Consider the following 12,252-nt stretch of genomic DNA (forward strand, 5'->3'; position numbering starts at 1 on the left):
CAAACTCACCAGTCCCTGTTTTAGCTCCTTAATGCCGAGCGCCAGACAGGGTAACTACAAGTACCATCTATTAACGTCTTTTGGTATGACGAGGCCAGGGATCGACAATGTAAGACTTAATAAATTTGAATCATAGCATATTTAAAGTTTTAGGTCACATAGCATGCGTACAATTGAAGGGGTATAGGCTATTTAAATATTCATAGAATTACCTCCATCAATGCGCTCCACATGACTAGGGTATCTATCTGCTCTGTACACCAGCCATGGGGTCTCTTCTTCGTCACCTTTCTTTAAAGGGGAAGTGTACACGCAAAAATCACTTTCTTTCTTTTTCTAAACAAAACGCAATTTTAGAATTAGTTAGTATCTGTGTTTGAAAATATTCACTCATTTTTTTTCACAGTGAAAGTAGGAAGCTCACAATAGTGTGAAAGTGATATGCCGTTATGAGGCCTTCGTTTTACGAGCGAAATAGGCCTGAGTTATCCCCCTTAGATTATGACGTAATTGGTGCCAATTCAACTGGGTCCCTGTCTATTCTCAACGCAAAACATATCAAGGACCAGTTTGCGGTAAAACAACATGGTCTACGACACACTCCGGCGCAGTGGTGACTCAGCATAACACAATTCTGGCTGGCATCTGAGATGCTAGAATCACAAAACTGTACCTACACCACGTGAAGCGGCTCTAACAAAGCATGATGACGTCATAATGTTTATCAATTGGCACCAATGACGTCATATTGCAAGGGACATAAGCCATGGTGTTTTTGTTATGGAAATAGAACACTTGGTAAATGTGAAAAATATAAATCGTTTTAGTGCAAAAAATATGTTAATTAAAAATGATGTTTTTATATTTTTGTCTATGACACTTCTATGTTAACACTTTTAATGTGGAAAAAGTACAAGAAAAAAAGGTTCATTTCCGTGTGAACTTGCCCTTTAACTAAATCAGATATATAATTATATATTAATTCTTGTTACCTGTATATTAATTCTTGTTACATATTTACCAATTCTTGAAGGCTTAAAAAAGTCACAGTGAAAAGTTTTAGACAATACAAATGTGTAAATAGTGACCAGCTCTGAATATAAATGTAAACATTCAGATAAAAGGCTATGAGAAGTTATAGATGGTAAGTAAGAAAATCAGTAATTATGTTGTAATCTGTGTGAGTGAGTGTGTTTGGTTTTACGCCGCTTTTAGCAATATTCCAGCAATATCACGGCGGGGGGCACCAGTAATCTGTGTGAAAACTATTATAACTGATTATGTTGACCCTGTATCTTTGTATTCTGCTTACCTCTAACCTAATCTGGTTTGTTGATAGCCACTCGACTAAGTTGTAGCAAGTCCAATGTATGTTCACTTTCTCCTTCTGGACCGATAATATTTTGGCTTTATACCTGTATTTTTTTATTTTAAGATAAAAAATAAATCATGATTTAGGCAGAAAATGAAGGATAACATGAATTTCTATTTTCATAGAACTAACTTCTATCACATGTCTCCCTAATTTCGATAATACAATAACAAGTTCTTGTCAGTTACTGTAACCATGAACTGGACTTCAAAGAGAACATCAATTTTATAAGAATTGTACTACTCAGATGCTACAAACATGTGCTAATCTGCATATCATCACATAAAATGTCAGCCTAAAACCCAGAGGTTTCAAAAGATATGAAAACTGCAGTTACTTGGCATAGGTAGTAGCTGGGTAACAGATGGGATTGATCAGACAGAAAAGACACTATGTTATTCAGCATAAACTGCAGAACACCTGCATGTTCACCTACATACAAATAACCAGTTGTATTTTTCGGCACGTTTTGGATAATGTCCAAACTGCTGGCTTTTATAGCACCAGGGTGGGTTTGGTACATAAACCTCCACTCCGATGTTGAAATACCCAGCTTTAATTGACTTTAATTTGGCAGTACTGCAAGACAGAAAGACAGGTAAGTATTTGGTGTTATTATATCATAATTTTTCTTTCTGGTAAATCGCTTAACAGCGGTTCAGTTGTGATTTCTCCCTCGCTGATGTCAGACAAACAACGAGCTCGGTCTCTGACAATTCCTCTACATGAGTTTAGCTTCTTGTGCACTGAGACAACAGCCTTTGTGTTAGCCAACTGTTGTAAGGACAGCAGATTGACAGATTGTTGCCTCCGTTCACATTCCACTAGGATCGTACCACCTCGGAGGTGTGTAACATTTGTAACGTTGCCACAGGCACCTTTGATGCCTTTAGCAATGACTTTGATGCCTTTAGCAAATGGATTTAGTCTCAATGGATTAACATCTTCAGAAGCAATAACGATAAACCTTGGCAAAGAATCTGTGACATTTGAAAAGACTTATTCGTCGGATGATAAAGCATCAACATGACGACGTTTGTTCTTTGATGAACCTGAATAAGTGTTGTGAGACATGGTTGAAATAATATGATTTGGCACCCATGTTCCCCACCCGAGTGTCAACATGGATGAAGCCAGCCTACAACATCAGGGTTACAGGGGTGTTATACTCCAGAAATATAGACATGAAAAGCTTTGATGACTAAAAGAAGAAGTGGCAGACTGGTTCGGCCCACGACACTTTTCCCAGATTGGCCCATGAGCCACCGCCTTCTGGTATTGGACTCTAGGCAAATTGGCAACACAAAAGTCATTGCTTACAAGCAGCGTGAAAAAGCATTGTCATGAATAATTTTTCTAAACTTCATGTCCTCCATGCTGAGGGATGGCGTGACCAGCTGATTGATAGAAGTGGCGTGTTGGGCAAAAGGAACACTGTTCCTGGCTCAAGTGCCGTCCACCACCAGAATCTTGTCCTCCACCGACACAGGGGCGCAACCCACGGCAAACGGGTTCCCAATTTAGTCGCCTCATACGACAAGCAATGGGGTGCTGAGGACACATTCTCATCTTTCTGGGTCCCCACAGGGGAGAGAGGGAATTGACCTTGTCCGGTTGTCGACGAGTTATTATGTGTATATTGTAGGTCATTATGGGACTATGCTGTGTTCCGCTTTGTTCCACGAAAGTGACGGACACAAGATACAGACTTATTCTATTCCAAAGAAACCTGAATGGCGTCTAAGAAGTTTATTTTAGGACCATTAACTGAGTAAACGCCGATGAAGGCGAATGGATACCTACACCAAATTCTAGCGTGTACAGTAAGCATTTCATCAAGGGACACACAAGAGTGTCAATACGGACACCTATTACCTACCAACATAGTTTATGCCAAGGCAACCCGCCACATCTTTTAATCGAGATATGATGACGCATTGCACCATGGTAGGTCAGCTTGACCTCCAGATAACGTTATGTACAGCACTAGAACTAGCCAAGGCAGTTAAAAGCAAGGTCTGGGGAAAAACCAGTTTCATCGATGTTTGCTAACTCAGTTGAATACATGTCCTTTCTATAGTGTGTAATTTCCGCATCAGAGTACAATGCAAATGTTGAACTTAGATGATTTTGTGTGAGTAAATGGGAATTAAAAGATATAATTTACAAGACAGACTGAATATTGATGGTCAAAGATCATAATTATATGTGCATCCTGATATATAAATTAGAACTCGTGAAAGATTACGTATTACTCATGTAGTGCTATAAAATTCCCTTTCTCAATATAATGTCATAACAAATAATGTAATATGTATAACTGCACCTTTGTGTCTATGTACCTAGCAACAGCAGTGCTATTATATAGAGATTACTACACGAGTGTCTGTCAGACAAAATGCATCAATTCGATGCTAAAAAGGTGCGAATGTAGGGTATGTAAGAAACAGATTACTGCACTCATACCTGTCAGAAACCATATGTTTCCTACATACCCTATATTCGCACCTGGTCTTTTCTCATGATCGCAGTGGCGCATCAATAAATATCAAAACGTTTCATGAGCGACGTCATCCGACGTACCTCTTACTATTCATAAATAATGTAGATTCTGGGGTAGAATAGGTCTTCAGCAACCCATGCTTGCCGTAAAAGGTGACTATGCTTATCGTTAAAAGCGACTAACGGGATCGGGTGGTCTGGCTCGCTGACTTGGTTGATGCATGTCATCGATCTAAATTGCGTGGATCGATGCTCATTGAATTAATCACTTGATTGTCTGGTCCAGACTCGATTATTTACAGACCGCCGTCATATAGCTGGACTATTGCTGAGTGCGGCGTTAAACAACAAACCAACGAACCAACCAACATAAATAATGTGACCATACACAAATATACCTATTGATTTTCAAGGCGATAACAATAATGCAAACTAGATACGATCAAAGAACCTGTTAAAAATTTCACCTCAAAGAAATTACCAAATATGTGAAACAAAGTTATCGTCCGTATGGCATCACTACCGCTGACCGACTTTGTCAAAATGACGTGTTCACTGACAACAGTAGGCGTGATTTTCAGAGAAGGAATTTCATTGATTGTGAAATCGTATATACATAAATGTGCGAGGTAAGATATCAGAAACAGTCAGACAGTCTGCGTTCTGTTGTTTGTTTTTATGTTTTTTTCCAATGTAATCAACGGGCGGTGGGTTAGTCTGTTGGTTAAAAGTGTTCGATCGTCTTGCCGAAGACCCGGGTTCGTTTCTCCACATGGACACAACGTGTGAGGCCCATTTCTGGTGTCCCCCGCCGCGATTTTGCTGAAATATTGCTGAAAGTGGCATCAAACCATATCCACTCCCTCCCTCCAATGAAATCAAGAGAATTGCAGATAACTACTGTTTTTGTTGTGCGTGACTTTGCGTCACCGAGGTCGGACACTTTTACGATTTCTGTTGAATTCACTTGATCATTGTAATGTTTAATTACAAAATTCGTGCTACGATACTCTTCCCATGCAAACTCTCAAACACGTCTGCAACTGTATGCAACAAGACGTTTGGATCGCTCAAACAAGGAGAAAATGCTCACAGTGTAAAATCTGAATTTTATAATGTTTACATTTCAACAACTACAGTTTTTCCAGCACAGCGTTCGTTTCCACACCTATTTTTTCCGCTTGGTTTCATCAAGATAATTTGCATTGGTGGGAAGACCATTTGTCATTTGATTCCAAAACGTATGAGGTATTCAGGGAGAAGGAGTTTGAAAGATACGCGGTGAATGGTGATTTAGCTACATTTAAGATGTACCTCATTGTCAGAGGTCACTTGCAGTAATGTTATCATAACGTTCAACACAGACGTGAGTGAGTGAGTGAGTGAGTGAGTTAAAATTTTAAGTCACATCGGCAATATTTCAGCCATATCGTGACTATCAATAACACAGACGTGAATATGCGACTCAAGCACGAGAAACTGATCAATGACTTACCATCAGGAAAGTAGTCCGTGGTAATCTGACATCAGATCGTCACCATGGAGTAGCCAATCACGGGCCTGGAGTTGGATCTCACACATTTGTTTGATACCAGTTATCTCAAATTGGTTTTTCACCAACAGGTGTGTCAGAAAAATTATTATTATTATATCCCAGCGAAGCCTAACACCCCAAGGTATATCCATAATCAACGCCTGTCCTTGTATCGACAGAGCATGATGTGAGAAAAGTCACAGCTGATGACGTAAATAAAAGTCAGCTGAAAATGTAGTTTAACTAAGAAACCCCAGAAATATTTATCAATCGAAGGGAATATCCTCATTATTCTAGAAATTCTAAATAACAAATATTCTGACACATATGTATAGATTGAGGCATAACATTGATTCTTCCAAAAGGTAGATTCAAGTATTTTTCACTTGTCAAATAAGGTTGATTTATTGGAAACGAAGTGGCAAAATTCGTTCAACTGACTTCCCGAGGTCGGCATATTGTTTGAAGCTGATTTAAGTGGCCCAGTATGCGTATTACAACAAGGTTAAAACAGGCGTAAAAGTACTACTCACTCGTTTACTTTTACTCACTAACTTCAGTTGACTGCTGTAAATTGTATTTTGAAACCTCATTATCCAAGATATGACTGCCGAGCATTGCTACAGTTTGTTTAACTATCAATATGCAGTATTTCATGATGACATACATAAATTTAATTTTTCCTTTTAAATTTTGTCAAAAGTGGATCACTGGGCTGTATGATAACATGGTGAGGTAATGCTGTCATTTAATAACTAAGATTACCAGGACATTTATTTAGAATTATATTGAAATATAATTAGGTTCGCTGACTTGGTTGATGCATGTCATCGTACGCCAACTGCGTGGATCGTTCCTCATGATGTCAACCACTGGATTGTCTTGTCAGACTCGATTATTTACTGTCCTCCGCCATACAGCTGGAATATTGCTGAGTGCAAACAAACAAATGAGGAGTGTGCAGAGACCGAGGGACAGGGCAGTGTTACTATTTATCATCCAAAACTGGCTCCCACAGGAGATATCGCTTGGATTAGATCAATCGATATCTACACTGTAGATATCGCTACAATGAAATGACATCACAATACTTTGCAGACCATTGTGACGTCACTGGTTACCGTGACGTCACAATCAAATGACATCACTAATGGCTCTGCTACTGAAGCTGTTAGCAGTACTTTTTACACTGAAGACCCTTCTAATTACTGTCTACAAATTGAAAAAATGGAAGAATGATGTTGGATGATAAATAAAATCTTACCCTCGTGTCTTTTGATATCAAATATATCAACACTCGTTGATAAAAGTGGCAAAAATCCTCGGCAAGCCTCGGAATCTTTCCGATTTTATCAACTCGTGTTGATATATTTGATATCAAAAGACACAAGGGTGAGATTCTCTATTTCTCAACCCGTTTACAGTGCGATGGTACACCGCATCGAGGATCAGGAGAAAGAGATAGACACTCTAACATTGTATGTGTCTTCTCTGGAGGAAAGAATATTGTCAATCAGAAGCATTCAGGATAATGAGAAACGTGTACGCTTTTATATAGGATTACAACACTATGAAACATTCAGTGCAGTATGTAGTTTTCTTTTGCCCTTAGCGGAGAGAATGCACAATATAGAAGGCAAAAGCACTGTTGCAAGTAATTCTAGGAAGATCTTAAATCGTCCAAGAAAACTTTCCTTTGAAGAAGAGTTTTTATATGACTTTGGTCAGGCTAAATATTGGCATGATCAGGAGAAACTTTGGGACAAACCAGAGCTGCTGTTTAAAGATTATTAATACCTTGATTGTATTGGGAATTAAAATCCCTCCAAACAAAAGGTAAACAGTACTATTCCAGATTGTTTCAATCACTTTCCAAATGCAAGGGTAATTTAAGACTGCACTGAGCAATTCAATGAAACTCCGTCAAGTTTTAATGCTAAAAACTCTTCCAAGACAAACAACACCATGAAGTTCCTGATAAGCATAATGTCTCATGATAACATGAGTTTCATCCCTAGAGCATGGGGTGGGAGGGCTTCTGAGAAACTATTGACCCGGGGCTCGGTGTTTTTCATTAGTCCACTGAGGGAGATCAGGTTATGGTTGACAGGGGATTGGACATTGAAACTGAACTCAAAGGGTTGGACTTGTAATTACAGCATTTAAAGGTTTGAAGGAACTGTTGCGTACATCTTAAGTGAATAGATCTCTTCGTATTGCTCAATAAATAATCCAGAGCACAAGTGGCACAGTCGTCTAAGGCGCCGTGATTCGCTGTGCAGAGTTGCGTCCTTTAGGCACGCCCGAAATGTGAGAATATCGAACAGTTTACAACTCTGACTCAAGACAATTAAGATAAAAAAATATCATCATGGGATGTTATAAATATATTTGGAGTGAGTGAGTTTGCCGGTTTAATGCCGATTTTAAAAGTATTACAGTTATATCACGGCGTGTCAGGTTAATGTGGGAGGAAAGCCCGACTTGATGTAGGTCTCAGATGCATAGCACTTCGGTGAAACCAACGAGCACGGGTATGGTGTTGACAAACTTAGAAATATAATCGGGGCGAACCGGGATTCGAACCCACGATCATGGGTTTCAGGCGTGCCCAGGGGACGCAACACTGCACAGCGAATCGCGGCGCCTTAGACGACTGGGCCAATTGATGAACGTTTCATGAAGACAGATGAAACGACGATTGGTACTTATTTTAGATACTCTTCCAAGACCAAGACTAAAAGCAAAAGGCAAAAATCATGGTTTGGTAAAGATTGTACAAAAATGAGGGAAATGTTTTGAGGCTAAAATGTCTTTAAATATAAAACGAAACAAAGTAGCGAATTTGCAGCGCCCAAAGAACAAAAGCAAATCGTATAAGAAATGTATGTTACAATATTCAGATTTGCCAAAATCGATAAAAAGATCATACTTGTACTTCTTTGGGTTAAGTCCCATGTGATCTAGACAACCAGTTGCCGGGCTTTTATTTTTGTGGAAGCCTCGATGGCTTGTGTACTTGTGATTAGGTGCCTCACTTTGGCAGTGCGGGTTCGAATCCCGCATGGGTGTCAACGCAAAAAGTACGAGAATCTGTGCTTAACTAAGAAGGTGTTATCCCAAATATAACATTTGTTATATTTGATCACTTTCTAAATGGCATTGTGTGTTCATAGTACACTTGTCAGAGGGGTACACAAAGTATGTGTTCTTGACAACCAGTTGCCGGACTTTGATTTTCGTGGAAGCCTGGGTGGCACAGTGGATTAGATCGCTGACTTTGTGAGCTGGCGAATAGGTGCCTCTCTCTGGCAGTGTGGGTTCGAATCCCGCATGGGACTCGAACTAGAAAGTTCTAGAATATGTACTTTACTAAGAAAGTGTTATCAGAAATATTACATTTGTTACATTTGGACACTTTCTAAATAGAATTGTGAGTTGCAAAAGTTAAATTTCGTTTTCACCAATTTGAAAGAATTCTTTTCATTGTTTCTATTCAGTTTCTGCCCAGTCGTCTAAAGCGCTGCGATTCGCTGTGCAGAGTTGCGTCCCTTGGGCACGCCAGAAACCTATGTTTGTTGGTTCGAATCCTGGTTCGCCCCGATTATGTTTCTACGTTTGTCAGCACCATACCCGTGCTCGTTGGTTTCACCGAAGTGGTAAACGTCTGAGACTTGCATCACTTCGGGCTTTCCTCCCACATTAAGCTGACACGCCGTGATATAACTGGAATAATGTAAAAGCGGCGTTGAACCCAACTCACTTATACTATTCGGTTTCTCGCTTTTATCATCCAAATATCTATCAAACAGGAATTTAGTGTAATTCCGAATGCTTCAAATTATCCATAAATTAAACCTGTCTAAATTTAAGTCTTGGCTGAGATTTGGTTACTTTCTGTCATTGATCTTATCTATATCGCCTGGATTTTATCGATATATATTTTTAGTCCAAACATTTTGTAAAACTTCAGAGCTGTCTAGAAATAATTGAGTATTGTCGAAATACTGTCCAAGTTTATGTTCTGTTTCATTTACAGTAATCCCCTGTAAATTGGTATTTGTTATTATCATAATACCTAATAACTCAGCAATAAACAAAAAATATATTGGCTGAACGTGGATATCGATTTATTAATATTTTTTACGGAATCCAATTGTATCTAACAGCAACATCATGACACGCTTGGAAATTATCGAATGCCTCTTTTAGTCTCAAACCAAATAGCATATAAGATATACATCATATCATATAATTGCTTATAAAACGTTCTTGATCATTAATCAGCATGCGACCAAGAGTGAGTGAGTGAGTGAGTGAATATGGTTTTACGCCGCTTTGAGCAATATTCCAGCAATATCACGGCGGGGAACACCACAAATGAGCTTCACACTTAGTACCCATGTCGGGAATAGAACCCGGATCTTCGGCGTGACGAGCGGACGCTTTAACCACTAGGCTACCCGACCGCCCCTCATGCGTGTACGACTACAAATAGAGCGAGAGGGCATGGAGTACAACATATCCGGCTAATGGAAGGAGTAGTCAATAAAGGTAATGCTATCTTATTTAACGTGAATTACCGTGATGCACTTTGAGTGTCTTAAGCAGCCTAACACAATTCTTAATGTGTTATAATATTGTGTCCCTGTTAAAAAAGGTACATAACTAAGCACAGAAATATTTTCACAATATGTCAATTGGACTTTAATGTGAGTGAGTGAGTTGGGTTTAACGCCGCTTTTAACAGTATTCCAGTTATATCGAGGCGTGTCAGCTTAATGTGGGAGGAAAGCCCGAAGTGATGCAGGTCTTGGGCGTTTACCACTTCGGTGAAACCCACGAGCACGGGTATGGTGCTGACAAACCTGGAAACATAATCGGGGTGAACCGGGATTCGAACCCACAATCATAGGTTTCTGGCGTGCCCAAGGGACGCAACTGTGAACAGCGAATCGCGGCGCCTTAGACGACTGGGCCACCCGTGCCCCCGACTTTAATGTGAACAGATACTATTCTTGATTATAGATCTTCAGTCATATTTACAGTGCAGGTCCAGGTTTCTGAGGGCCCTTGGTCTCCATGATACCTTCTGTAGAGACGACTTTCATGCGCGTCCTGATCTTGTTAGTCTCGTGGATTGATGCGGCTTGTCTGCTGAGAATTTACCCGCTTCTTCTTGGTGGTAGTTTGGTCTGAATACTGATCCCCCTCTCTCTCAACAGTGCTTTTGCCTGAAAAATGGCCTCTCTGTCTGGCATGTACGCGAATGTAGACATTATGCTACTGGGTGCGTTGCGGTGAGGTGCATTGGGTCGATGTGCCTTCTGGTACTCAGAGTGAGAGAGTCAATAATTATGGTCACATCGGCAATATTTCAGCCATACCGTGACTGAAGCAATTAAGTTAAGAAAACTATAATTTAGACTTATAAAAACCTGTCAGCAAAGGACAGTTATATTACTAGACTTATCAAAGATATCTCTTTCTGGTACTCGGGCAGCGGAAGCCTGTGAACGACTTTAAAAATAATGTCGTCCACGCTGGATTGAGAAAACTTCAGGGTCTTAACTAGATCTTCACTTTACCTTTCACATCATACAGTTCTTATTTCATAGAGGCAATTGGTACTTGGATATAGACTTTCATTAGTATGATAAGTTCGGATAGCCTCCACAATATCCTCTACTGTAGCCATTTTCGACCGAGGCGATCAAATTAACAATATCAAAAAAAGTTTAAAGTCGTCCACATATTGCTCACAGATAGTTGCTGTGAGACGGGAGGGATCTTTCCAAGATGTCAATGTATTCATAATTCTCCAGTGTTACAGATAAGCAACGAATTGCGTACAATACGCTAACAACATTTGTAAATCACCATGACCCGTTTGTGTTGCTTGTTTACAAATGTGCATGAAGAAATTAGATAATTCAACAGTATACTTATTGTATATGTTACTTTTTCAGTTTACGTACACAACTGTTTTTACAGAACTTTCAGTCTTACTAACTGAATGCAAGCATCGCTTATCCACGAATTCTTCTGCAGTGACTAATGCACAAATGTGCAACATTTCGCTTAGTGAACGTGTATCAATGAAATGAGGTTATGCAACAGACGGACACATGGTAATTAGACGTTTAAATCTAAAACAGCACAGAAGTACAATTAATCACAAAAAGGTCACTCATAGGTTTAGTAAATACCCAATTCTACCTAACAGAGAGTGAGAGAGTAATAATACACTGAATACCCCAACAAATTTCAATACCCAATGTGAATGATAACATGTAAGTAAACGTTCAACAGCTCAAATATATTTTGAACCCTGGTCTCCTACACTCCCACACAATTACAAAATAACTGGCAACCCGGTGAAGTGAAGTGATTAAACTGATGACCTAACACACACGTTTCAGCTTGCATAATAATGTTTTGCTTAGACAGTCCCTTAGCCTTATGAGATTGGTGAGATCATATGAGCCTGGATGGCAAAGGACATCAAGAATATGTGAAAATAACGTTAACATGAACCCAATATTTCAAATGTTAGAAACATAATATCATCTTGTGTGAGTACCGGTAAAATGAGCAAATACAAAGTGATCAAATACGTACACTGGATATCCTGAATGATACATAACTTTCTTAGGCATGTAACCATTTGAAACTTTACAAATTTACAAATGTTTCTCCACCTAAGAAATGTCGATATTTCAAACCCTAGTAATCTTACAAAGCAGTTTACAAAATAATGCTTGCACCGATTACAATTACGATAAATGCATAGGAAATACTCTGGTCAAGTATTTACTGGAGTATCAATTTTGGAACTCAGGCT

This window comes from Haliotis cracherodii, unplaced genomic scaffold (assembly GCF_022045235.1).
Source record: "Haliotis cracherodii isolate W230 unplaced genomic scaffold, xgHalCrac1.p SCAF_3, whole genome shotgun sequence".
Classification (NCBI taxonomy): domain Eukaryota; kingdom Metazoa; phylum Mollusca; class Gastropoda; order Lepetellida; family Haliotidae; genus Haliotis; species Haliotis cracherodii.